We start from the raw sequence: 9,807 nt of genomic DNA, 5'->3' as shown, positions 1-9,807 counted from the left end.
CACTCACCTCAGCCTCCCAAAGGCGCGGGATTACAGGCTGAGCCACCAAGCCCGGTTATGATATCTTTTTTAACCCCGCAAAAAAGGTAAGTCCATGTCTTAACGCCTGGAACGTGTGAGTATCACTTTACATGGTAAAAGAGTAAATATATTCATCCTTCAGTCAGGAATGATTCCAGTACTCCTGCCACCACCCCCTCCCCCAAGATACCTAAGTCCCCAGATGCTCAAGTCCTTGGTATAAAATGGTACAGTATTTGCATATAACCTGGGCACATCCTCTGGTATACTTTAAATCATCTCTAGATGGCTTCTAATAGCTAATACAATGTAAATGTTATATAAAGTTATGCTGTACTTTTCTTTTTTATGTTGTATTGCCATTTTTTAACGTTTTTTCCCCCCCAAATATTTTCAATCAGTTGGTTGAATCCACGGATGCAGAATCCATAGATTATGCATGACCTTACAGGGCAAAAGACATGACTGAGTTAAGGGTTTTGAGAGAAGAAGTCTATCCTAGATTATCCAAGTGACTCCTAAATCCAGTGGCAAGCATCTTATGAAAGTGTGGCCAAAGGACACTGACAGGCAGAAAAGGAGATAGTGGAACTGTGGAAACTAAGATGGAGCCACAAGCCACAAGTCAAGGAATGCCAACAGCCACCAGAAGTTGGAAGAGGCAAAGGACAGATTCTCCTTTAGAGCCTCCAGAGACAGCATGGCCCTGTCAACAACCTGATGTCTGACTTCAGGTCTCCAGAACTGTGAGAGAATAAATAGCTCTAGTTTGAGGCCATTCAGTTTGTGGTAATTTGGTGTGCAGCCCTAAGAAACTAACACAGTTACCTCACATGCAAGTCCATGGCCAGGTAACAGAGTTGAAGAATCACCTCCTCCTCCTTCCATGGTCCAGGAGCCACACAATGAACCAGGCAGGTACCCAGTTTTGTCATAAAGTGACAAAGCAACAGTGCAACTCAAGGCAACTGGGGCAAGACAGGATGCCAAAATATAGCACGATTACCAGGTATTTAAGAAGCATAGATAAAAATACCTAATATTTGAAGTTGATAAGCCAAATATATATTTGAATTTTGCACATGCAGGCACACACACACAATCTTCTTTAAATTACCCTGCAAATTTGCCGCCTCCTCTTTACAAAACCTAGGAAGAAAAGATCAAGGTTTCTAGTCTGATTCCAAGTTTCATGAATGTACAACCTCCCACTTTCTGGAGACCATCAGAGCTCTCATTTCCAACCTGGGTCTCATCTCTAAACCAGGGTTTCTCAAAATGGGGTTGGAAGACCACCAGGGTATTCCCAGGAATCTACAGGGTATTCTCAGGAGTCTACAAGTTCAAAGTCTTTCATTTCTATGATAATTGAAAAATAAAATACTCCCATGCATGAACACCAGACCAGGCAAGAACCCTGGTAAATGGTAGTCAAAAGACATTTTCACGCAAAAACCACAAGGTTATCTAACATTTGTGGGACTTGGAAAAAGTCACAGGGTTTTTGCAAGATATCTTCCCCTTTGATAAGGGGTCTGTACATTATTTAAATTTGAGAAACAATGCTGGGCTCGGTGGCTCAGCCTGTAATCCCGCACCTTTGGGAGGCTGAGGTGAGTGGATTGCCTGAGCCCGCGGGTTCGAGACCCGCCTGGGCAGCAAGACCTCATCTCTACAATAAATCAAAAAATCAGCCGGGTGTGGTAGCACATGCCTGTAATTCCGGCTACTCAGAAGGCTGAGGCGGAAGGATCACCGGAGCCCAGCAGGTCGAGGCTGCGGTGGCCGGGAGCGGCCACTGCACTCCAGTCTGGGCGACCAAGTGAGACTCCAACTCAAAAAAAAAAAAAAAAAAATTGAGAAACACTGCTCTATTGTAAGGTCCTGGCATTTTGCTAAGCCTAATAGAAGGAAAACAACTACATATAAATATTAAATATTCTTATAGTGGATGTTCTTAAATACTTGAAAAAAAAAACAATACCATTTCTGTATCTGCATCTGAAGAGAATTACCAATAAGATGCCTCTCTCTTCCCTCAGTCTTTTTGGTGTTCTTAAGACTTGTGAATACCTGTAAATATTAACTATGTACCACAATTTTTAAAAACAGTGGCTGAAGGTTTAACAAATCTAAAAATAACAAGCCCATTTTTAAAAGGCAATCAAGAATTTTTTTTAAATTATGTCCTTAAAATTCCTCAAGACTGAGTCACACCTCCAAGTGATAACCGAAATCCGATTATGATGCAGAGATTACACACAGTTCTTTTAACGAGATTATTCCAGTCTGAATAAATAATATTTCACAGATGCGAGTGGTAAGATGGCTATCCTCATTTATCAACATCACTTGGTAGGCAAGGTTGTCAAAGGGCTGGGCTGTGTTATGGGCAGGAGTTTTCTCTGCAGCACAGTTTTGGATGTGACTGGTATCTCTGTGTGGGGTGCATGGCCAACAATGATAAACACACATATAAAAATCCACTGCTGACAGCACGGGTGAGGAAAGAGCAGTCAGAAAGCAATGCCAAACAACCCTGGTCAACTGCCAAGGAGTCTGAAGTTCCACTGGTGTGTGCTCCAGCATCTCAAACAGCTTCACTGCCTTCAGCACCTGAAACCTGAAACAAGGCTTGGAAGGAACAGGAAATGTTCTGCCTGATCTGTGCAGCTCCAGGTGTGACATAAAGCAAGACCAGAAAACTTTCTGGCCTCCATTTTCATCCTTGAAATACAACCCTTACCCACATGCCTAGCACACGTTGAGTACTTTATATGGATTGCGTCACTCAATCCCCTGAAAAATCTTGTGAGGTTATCTTGATTATCCAGGTGAGAAAATTAACCAAGTTAAGCTTCAAGTAACTTGCCCAAGGTCATTCTGACAATAAGCGGTGCCACAGCCGGAAATCAAATTCTGGGCTGAGCTGGTATGTGAAACAACTAATTAACCCAACTAGAGATGAGCAATTGGCATGGATAATCCCCCAATACCAGAACATCCTAGTGCTGGTAGAACCATAAGGATTTTTTAGAATGTACAATACTTATTACCATAAAGATGTGTTAGTTCCCCAACCGCACAGAGATCAATGGCTAAGAGGAGATGTCCCAGTCCCCCCCCACAATAATAAGTTTTGTGGCAGAGGCCACCTCCGCTCTTGATAGCATATTGATCTCTGATTTGGGTAAGGACAGAGAATGGAGATTTAACCAATAGCCATAGTACCCAAGATTGAAATTAGCAGATTATACAATCACTCAAATAATCAAAATTTCAACCTTCCAGCAGGGAGGAATCAGATTAACACCAACAATATGAGATTTTTGCAAGCAAAACATTATGTTCCAACTTACCAACATGTTATTACAGTGCAGAAGCACAGAGAGACCAACTTTTCAACCAAAAAAGCATTTGAAACAAATGTTTATACCAGCTTTATTCCTAATAGTAAAAAAAAAAAAGATAACTACCCAAATGTCCATAAATTATAAATAATCAAAATATTGTGTATTCATATAGCAAACTATCATTTGACCATAAAAAGATTGAAATACTGATACTAAAAGATGGATAAATCTTGAAAACATGATGTTAAGTGAAAGAAGCCAGACACAAAAGGCCACAGATTAAGTGAAGTGTCCAGAATAGGTAAATTTACAAACTCAGACAGTAATCAGTAGTTGCTTACGGTTGGGGGTGTTGAGGGGATATGGGAGGTGACTACTAAAGGGCACAAGGTCTCTTTGGGGAATAATGAAAATGTTCTAAGATTATTGTACAACTCTGTGAATATATGAAAGATACTTTAAAGGGGGGTAAATTATACGGCATACGAATTCCATCTCAATAAAGCTATCACAAGAAAAAGGCAAGTGGAACATTTAGTTGTCTGTATGCTTAGACACAGCAATATGCAGTACCATAATTGCTATGAAAGCTAAACAGAGCTTCAGAACTCAAAATAAGAAAGAACGCATCAACAACAAAAAAGGTTGCCAACATGAACTAGTGAGCCTCCAGTGCTAAAGCATTCGAGCAGAGGCTATCTAACTTTTGGTCAAGAATACTATTTTTAAAATGTATTTCAATTTAGGGCTGACAGCTGTAAGGAACCAATTCTAAGACACTAAAATTCTAGTATCTATCACAGATGGCATTTAAGTAAAAAAGAATTAGTCAATAAGTTGAGATATGTTTAAGAGCACAAAACGTGTGTGGAGATAGACTTTCTGGAATCAAATCCAAATTCCATATGGCCACTGGGAAGCAATCAGCCTAGGACTGTTTTTTGTTCTGTAAAATGAAGTCAGAAATACTAATAATAATAATAGTATAAATTAATACTTTATAGGGTAACTGGTGAAAATTAAACAGTAACGGTAAGGATCTTCTCATAGTCTTTCACCAGAACACTATTTTTAGTAACTCTATATAAACTAAATATATATTTTGTTTGTTCGATTTTGTTTTGTTTTTTTCTTTTCTTATTTTTTATTTTTTTTAGCAGTGCTCAGCCTTCTATTGGGGTTTCTGCTTCCCCTGGGACAAATGTCCGCTCTGCCTATGTCTTCTTGAGGACATTCCTGGGGCAGGTGGGTGTGCTCTGATGGTTGGATGGGGTGGAGGGGAGGTCACCCTGGTAAGCTTGTGCTTGTGTGGGGCTGCACATGCAGTGGTGTCAATCCCAGGACCTGGGGCCCTTCCTCCCAGGGCAGCCAAGAATGGTCAGGTCACTGCTGAGGCCTGGGCTTCCCTGAGGGGCCTTCGTTTGGGTCCCTGGGTCCTGCCCTGGCCCATCTCCCCAGGAGACAGTCTTGGAAGGGTGACGGTGGCGTAACTGCCTCAAGTCAGTGTGTGCCCCTTGCCTGGTGTCTCTCTTGATCTGTTCTCTTCCCTGGGAGCGGGGACCTTGGCCCCTCAAGGGAGGGTCCCCAAGAAGATCCCATAGGGTCGTGGCATGGAGCTGGGAGTGTATGGGAGAAGGAGCAACTGGGATAGGGCCCAGCATTGGGAGGAATGGGCGGCCTAGTCATCCTAGTTCTTGGTGCCATGTTTGAGGATGTGGGTGAACTCCACGTAGTTGAAGCTGCCTTTCTTGTCAATGGGTGCCTCACAGTACATCTCATCCACCTCCTTGTCCATGAAGCGGTCGCCCATGGTTATGAGCAGCTCCCAGAGCTGGTCCTCCTGGATACAACCTGAGGTCTCCCCGTCAAAGCAGGCGAAGGCATTGAGGATCACATCCTCAGGGTCGGTGCCGTTCAGCTTCTCCCCAAACTTAGTGAGGAACATGGTGAAGCTGATGGGCCTCGGGGCTTCACTCATCATGTCCTTCAGGTACTCGGCCGTGGGGTTCTTCCCCAGCGAGGTCAGCATGTTGTACAGGTCCTCCTTGTCGATGAAACCGTCACGGTTCTGGTCGATCTTGTTGAAGGTCTCCTTGAACTCCTGGATCTGGGACTGGTCAAACATTGCGAGGACATTGGACGTGGTCCGCTGTGGCCACTTCCTGGTGATCTTGGCCTTAGCCCACTTGCAGGACAGTTTGGCTTCAGGTGGGCGAGACTTCCCTGTTGTGGAGAGGGTGCTCGCTAGTGCATGGAGCTGGCGGACTTGGTTTTGTTTTTTTAAAAGACAGGGTCTCTGTTGCCCAGACTGGAGTGCAGTGACACAATTATACTTCACTGCAACCTCAAACTCCTGGACTCAAGCAATCCTTCCATCCCAGCCTTCCCAGTAGCTGGGAATCCAGGGGTATACCACCATTCCTGTCCATCTCTACATATAAACTTCTAATTAAAACAAAAATGCCATCCACCAGCATTTGCCGATTAAAAGGGGCAAGACTTGGCCAGGCTCCATGGCTCAGCCTATAATCCCAGCGCTTTGGAAGGCCAAGGCGAGTGGAATGCCTGAGCCCACGGGTTTGAGACTAGCCCAGGTAACTTGGCGAGACCTTGGCTCTACAATTAAAAAAAAAAAAATAGCTGGGCGTGGTAGCGCATGCCAGTAGTTCTCTGGCTACTAGGAAGGCTAAGGCGGAAGGATCACCAGAGCCCAGCAGATTGATGCTGGGGTGGCCTGGGGTGCCACTGCACTGCATCCTGGGTGACAGAGTAAGACTCCGACTCAAAATAAATAAATAAATAAATAAATAAAATAAAAGGGGACAGACCCTGTCCTAAACACAGATCCCAGAAATAAGGTATGATGCTATTTTCTAAAAAATTTGTAAAATTCTAAGAAATATTAGTACTACTTTAGTATCTTAACAAAGGCATGAGATAAAAATATTGGATGGAAAACTCTCCAAACAGAAGACTAATATGCCTCAAACTACTGAAATCACTAAATTAACACAATACAATTTTAGGTATATCCTGCCTTCTCATTCTCAAGCTTGACAGTCTACTTTTTACCAACTCATTTTACTGGATTTTATTTTAACATCAAGAATAGAAGTCCCCTGCAACAAAATCATGCCTGTAATATGGTTGTTTGACAGGCTCCAACGAGTAGAAGTTAAGTCTTTATTACACGCTCAGGAAGTCCATATGTATATTTTACAAGATCTCAGGTCTCCTTCGAACCTTGCCATTACAAATACAGACTTTAGGTATATTCTCACTTTAAGATCACTTACACCATTGACTATTTGCAGGGCAAACGAATGCAATCAAACACTAAAGCATCAAGGAGATCACAGAACTGCCAAGGTCTGAACTATATCAACAGCTTGCAATCAGCTCACTCAACAATGTTGTGACAGTATTACAACAGCAAAACAAACACAGCACATCAGATATGGCATCACATTCCAGCAGTTTATTTCTGAGACTTATAGAGAAACATCCTATCATTAGAGTGGTTCCCAGAGGACAAGCACAGGCATTTTTCTCAGATAGTTAACCCTGCAACAAATGCTGCTCCAGGTAGCTAGTGACCTCACAGAAGAAAAGGGGAAAACTTTCAAACCTCTGCTGAATGAGGGTCAAAAAGGAAGTTTTGTCCTGCTTTAAAAAGAATTCTTGGTCAGGCATGGTAGCTCATGCCTGTAATCCCAGCACTCTGGGAGACTGAGGCAGAAGGATGGCTTGAACCCAGCAGTTTGAGACCAGCCTGGGCAACATAGTGAGACCTTGTCTTGACAAAAATTTAAACAATTCGTTGGGCATGGTGATGTGAACCTGTACTCCCAGTTACTTAGGGGACTGGGGCGGGAAGATCACTGAGCCCAGGAGGTCGAGGCTGCAGTGAGCTGTGATTGTGCCACTGCATTCCAGCCTGGGTGAAACAATGAGAATTCCCCTACTCAAAAAATAAGAAGAAGAAGAAAGAAAGAAAGAATTCTAGTCTAAAAGTTTAGCCTTCCACATAAAAAGCATTTGACAAGATCCAGCACTATTTTGTGATTAACAAAAACAAACACTCAACATACTAAGAATAACAGAACATCCTCAACCTAATAAAGGGCATCCATTTTTTTAAAAAAAACACAGCAAACGTCATACTCAATAGTAAAAGATTATGTGTTTTCTTCCCAGATCAGGAACAAGATAAGGATGTCTGATCTCACCACTTCTATTCTATGAGCCCAATTCTATTCATTTCTACACTTGATGTTCTAGCCAGGACAATTAGGCAAGAAAAGGAAAGAAAAGGCATCCAGAATGGAAAAGGAGACACAAAACTACCTCTATTTGCAAATGACGTGATCTTATACATAGAAAATCCTACAGAGTCCACCAAAAATACTATCAGATAATAAAGGAGTTTGGATACAGAATAAATACTATATATAAAAATCCATCATATTTTTATATATTAGCAATGAACACTCCAAACACAAAATTAAAAGGTTGTATTTCATATCACCTTATCCCAAACAAGTTCTAAATTTTCAGTCTATAAGGTGGAAATTGTAAAGTCATCCCACTGGCTCTGAAAGAACTACCCAAATTGTACCTTAAGCAACTAAAGACTCATTTATTTGATTAATAAATACTTATCAAGCTTCCTATATCCCGAGTACTAGGGAAACAGTGGTGAACAACAACAAAAAAAAAAACCCTGCCAGCCCATCATGAAACTCATATTCTAGTTAGAAATACAAGACAACAAATAGATAAACAATAATGGTAACTTCTGATCGTGCTAAGTACCATAACAAAAATAAAACAGAGAAGAGGGGGTGCTCGGTGGCTCTGCCTGTAATCCCAGCACTTTGGGAGGCCAAAGCAAGTGGACTGCCTGAGCCCGCAGGTTCGAGACCAGCTTGGGCAACTTGGTGAGACCTCATTTCTACAATAAACCAAAAATTAGTGGGGCACAGTAGCACGTGTCTGTAGTTCCGGCTACTTGTTAGGCTGAGGCGGAAGGATCGCCTGAGCCCAGCAAGTTGACGCTGGGGTGGCCATGAGTGTGCCACTGCACTCCAGCCTGGGCAACAGAGTGAGACTCCAACTCAAAAAAATAAAAATAAACAGGGAAGAGAGATGAGATGTGAGGGTGGGATGAGCTTTAGATACAAAAGTCATGAAACATTCTAATAATGAGTCAAATCAAGAAGGGGGGTGGCAGGGATGGCTTTCAATGTAACTGAAACAGCATGTGTAAGAACCCTGCGATGGCCGGGCTCGGTGGCTCAGCCTGTAATCCCACACCTTTGGGAGGCTGAGGTGAGTGGATTGCCTGAGCCAGCAAGTTCGAGACCTGCCTGGGCAACTCTGGGCAACCCGATTCATCTCTACAATAAATCAAAAATTAGCCGGATGTGGTAGCGCGTGCCTATAGTTCCAGCTACTCGGAAGGCTGAGGCGGAAGGATCGCTGAAGCCCAGCAGGTCGAGGCTGCGGTGGCCAGGAGCGGCCACTGCACTCCAGTCTAGGTGACAGAGTGAGACTTCAACTCAAAAAAAAAAAAAAAGAACCCTGAGATGGAAAACAGCTTGGTGTATCAGGGAAACAGCCAGCATGCAGGGTAAGCAAGAGAGCTAGGTCTGGGGGAAGACAAGAGCCAGATCACGCAGAGCCTGCAGGCCACAGTCCAGAGTAAAGCTCTACTTTTTATGTAATGGGAACCCAGGAGAAGGGGGATGAAGAGAATGAAGGAAAATAATGTGATCACTCTTGTTCTTTGAGAGACAGTCAGACATGCTCATCTCAAATCGTGCTCACATACTAACTCACTGTGTGTCCTGTATATGTCGCCCCACTTCTCTGAGTCATTATTTAATTTATCATAACTGCCTCCCATATATTTCAAATGACTAGCAAATGATGCTTTTGAAACTCTCTGCAGCTGGACATGGCAGCTCATGCCTGTAATTCCAGCACTTCAGGAGGCTGAGGTGGGCAGACTGAGCCCTGGAGTTCAAGACCAGCCTGGACAACACAGCAAACCCTCATCTCTAAAAAAAATAAATTAAAAAAATTAGCCAGGTATGGTTAGCGCATGCCTATAATTCCAGCTACTTGGGAGGCTAAGGCAGAAGGATCACCTGAGCCCAGAAGGTTGAGGCTGTTGTGAGCCATGATCGTCATGATCATACCAAGGCACTCCAGCTTTGGGGTCAACAGAGAGATGCCAAGGCTGTTGTGAGCCATGATCGTCATGATCATACCAAGGCACTCCAGCTTTGGAGTCAACAGAAAGAGAGAAAGAGAGAAAGGAAGGAAGGAAGGAAGGAAGGAAGGAAGGAAGGAAGGAAGGAAGGAAGGAAGGAAGGAAGGAAGGAAGGAAGGAAGGAAAGAAGGAAGAAAACTCTTTGTAAACTGCAAA

The 9,807-nt window shown here is 43.1% G+C and overlaps 1 protein-coding gene and 1 pseudogene across 1 annotated transcript in view; both read right to left on the bottom strand.

The window, feature by feature from the left end:
• The window catches only part of LOC103264935 (receptor-type tyrosine-protein phosphatase gamma-like), a 713,831-nt gene that overhangs the window by 633,934 nt on the left and 70,090 nt on the right, over positions 1 to 9,807 (bottom strand).
• On the bottom strand, positions 5,056 to 5,610 carry LOC103264933 (annotated as a pseudogene).

The sequence above is a fragment of the Carlito syrichta genome, unplaced genomic scaffold (genome assembly GCF_000164805.1).
Source record: "Carlito syrichta isolate Samal-C Ts95f unplaced genomic scaffold, Tarsius_syrichta-2.0.1 Scaffold305773, whole genome shotgun sequence".
NCBI classification, from domain to species: Eukaryota; Metazoa; Chordata; class Mammalia; order Primates; family Tarsiidae; genus Carlito; species Carlito syrichta.
This window is presented reverse-complemented; position numbering and strand designations above follow the sequence as displayed.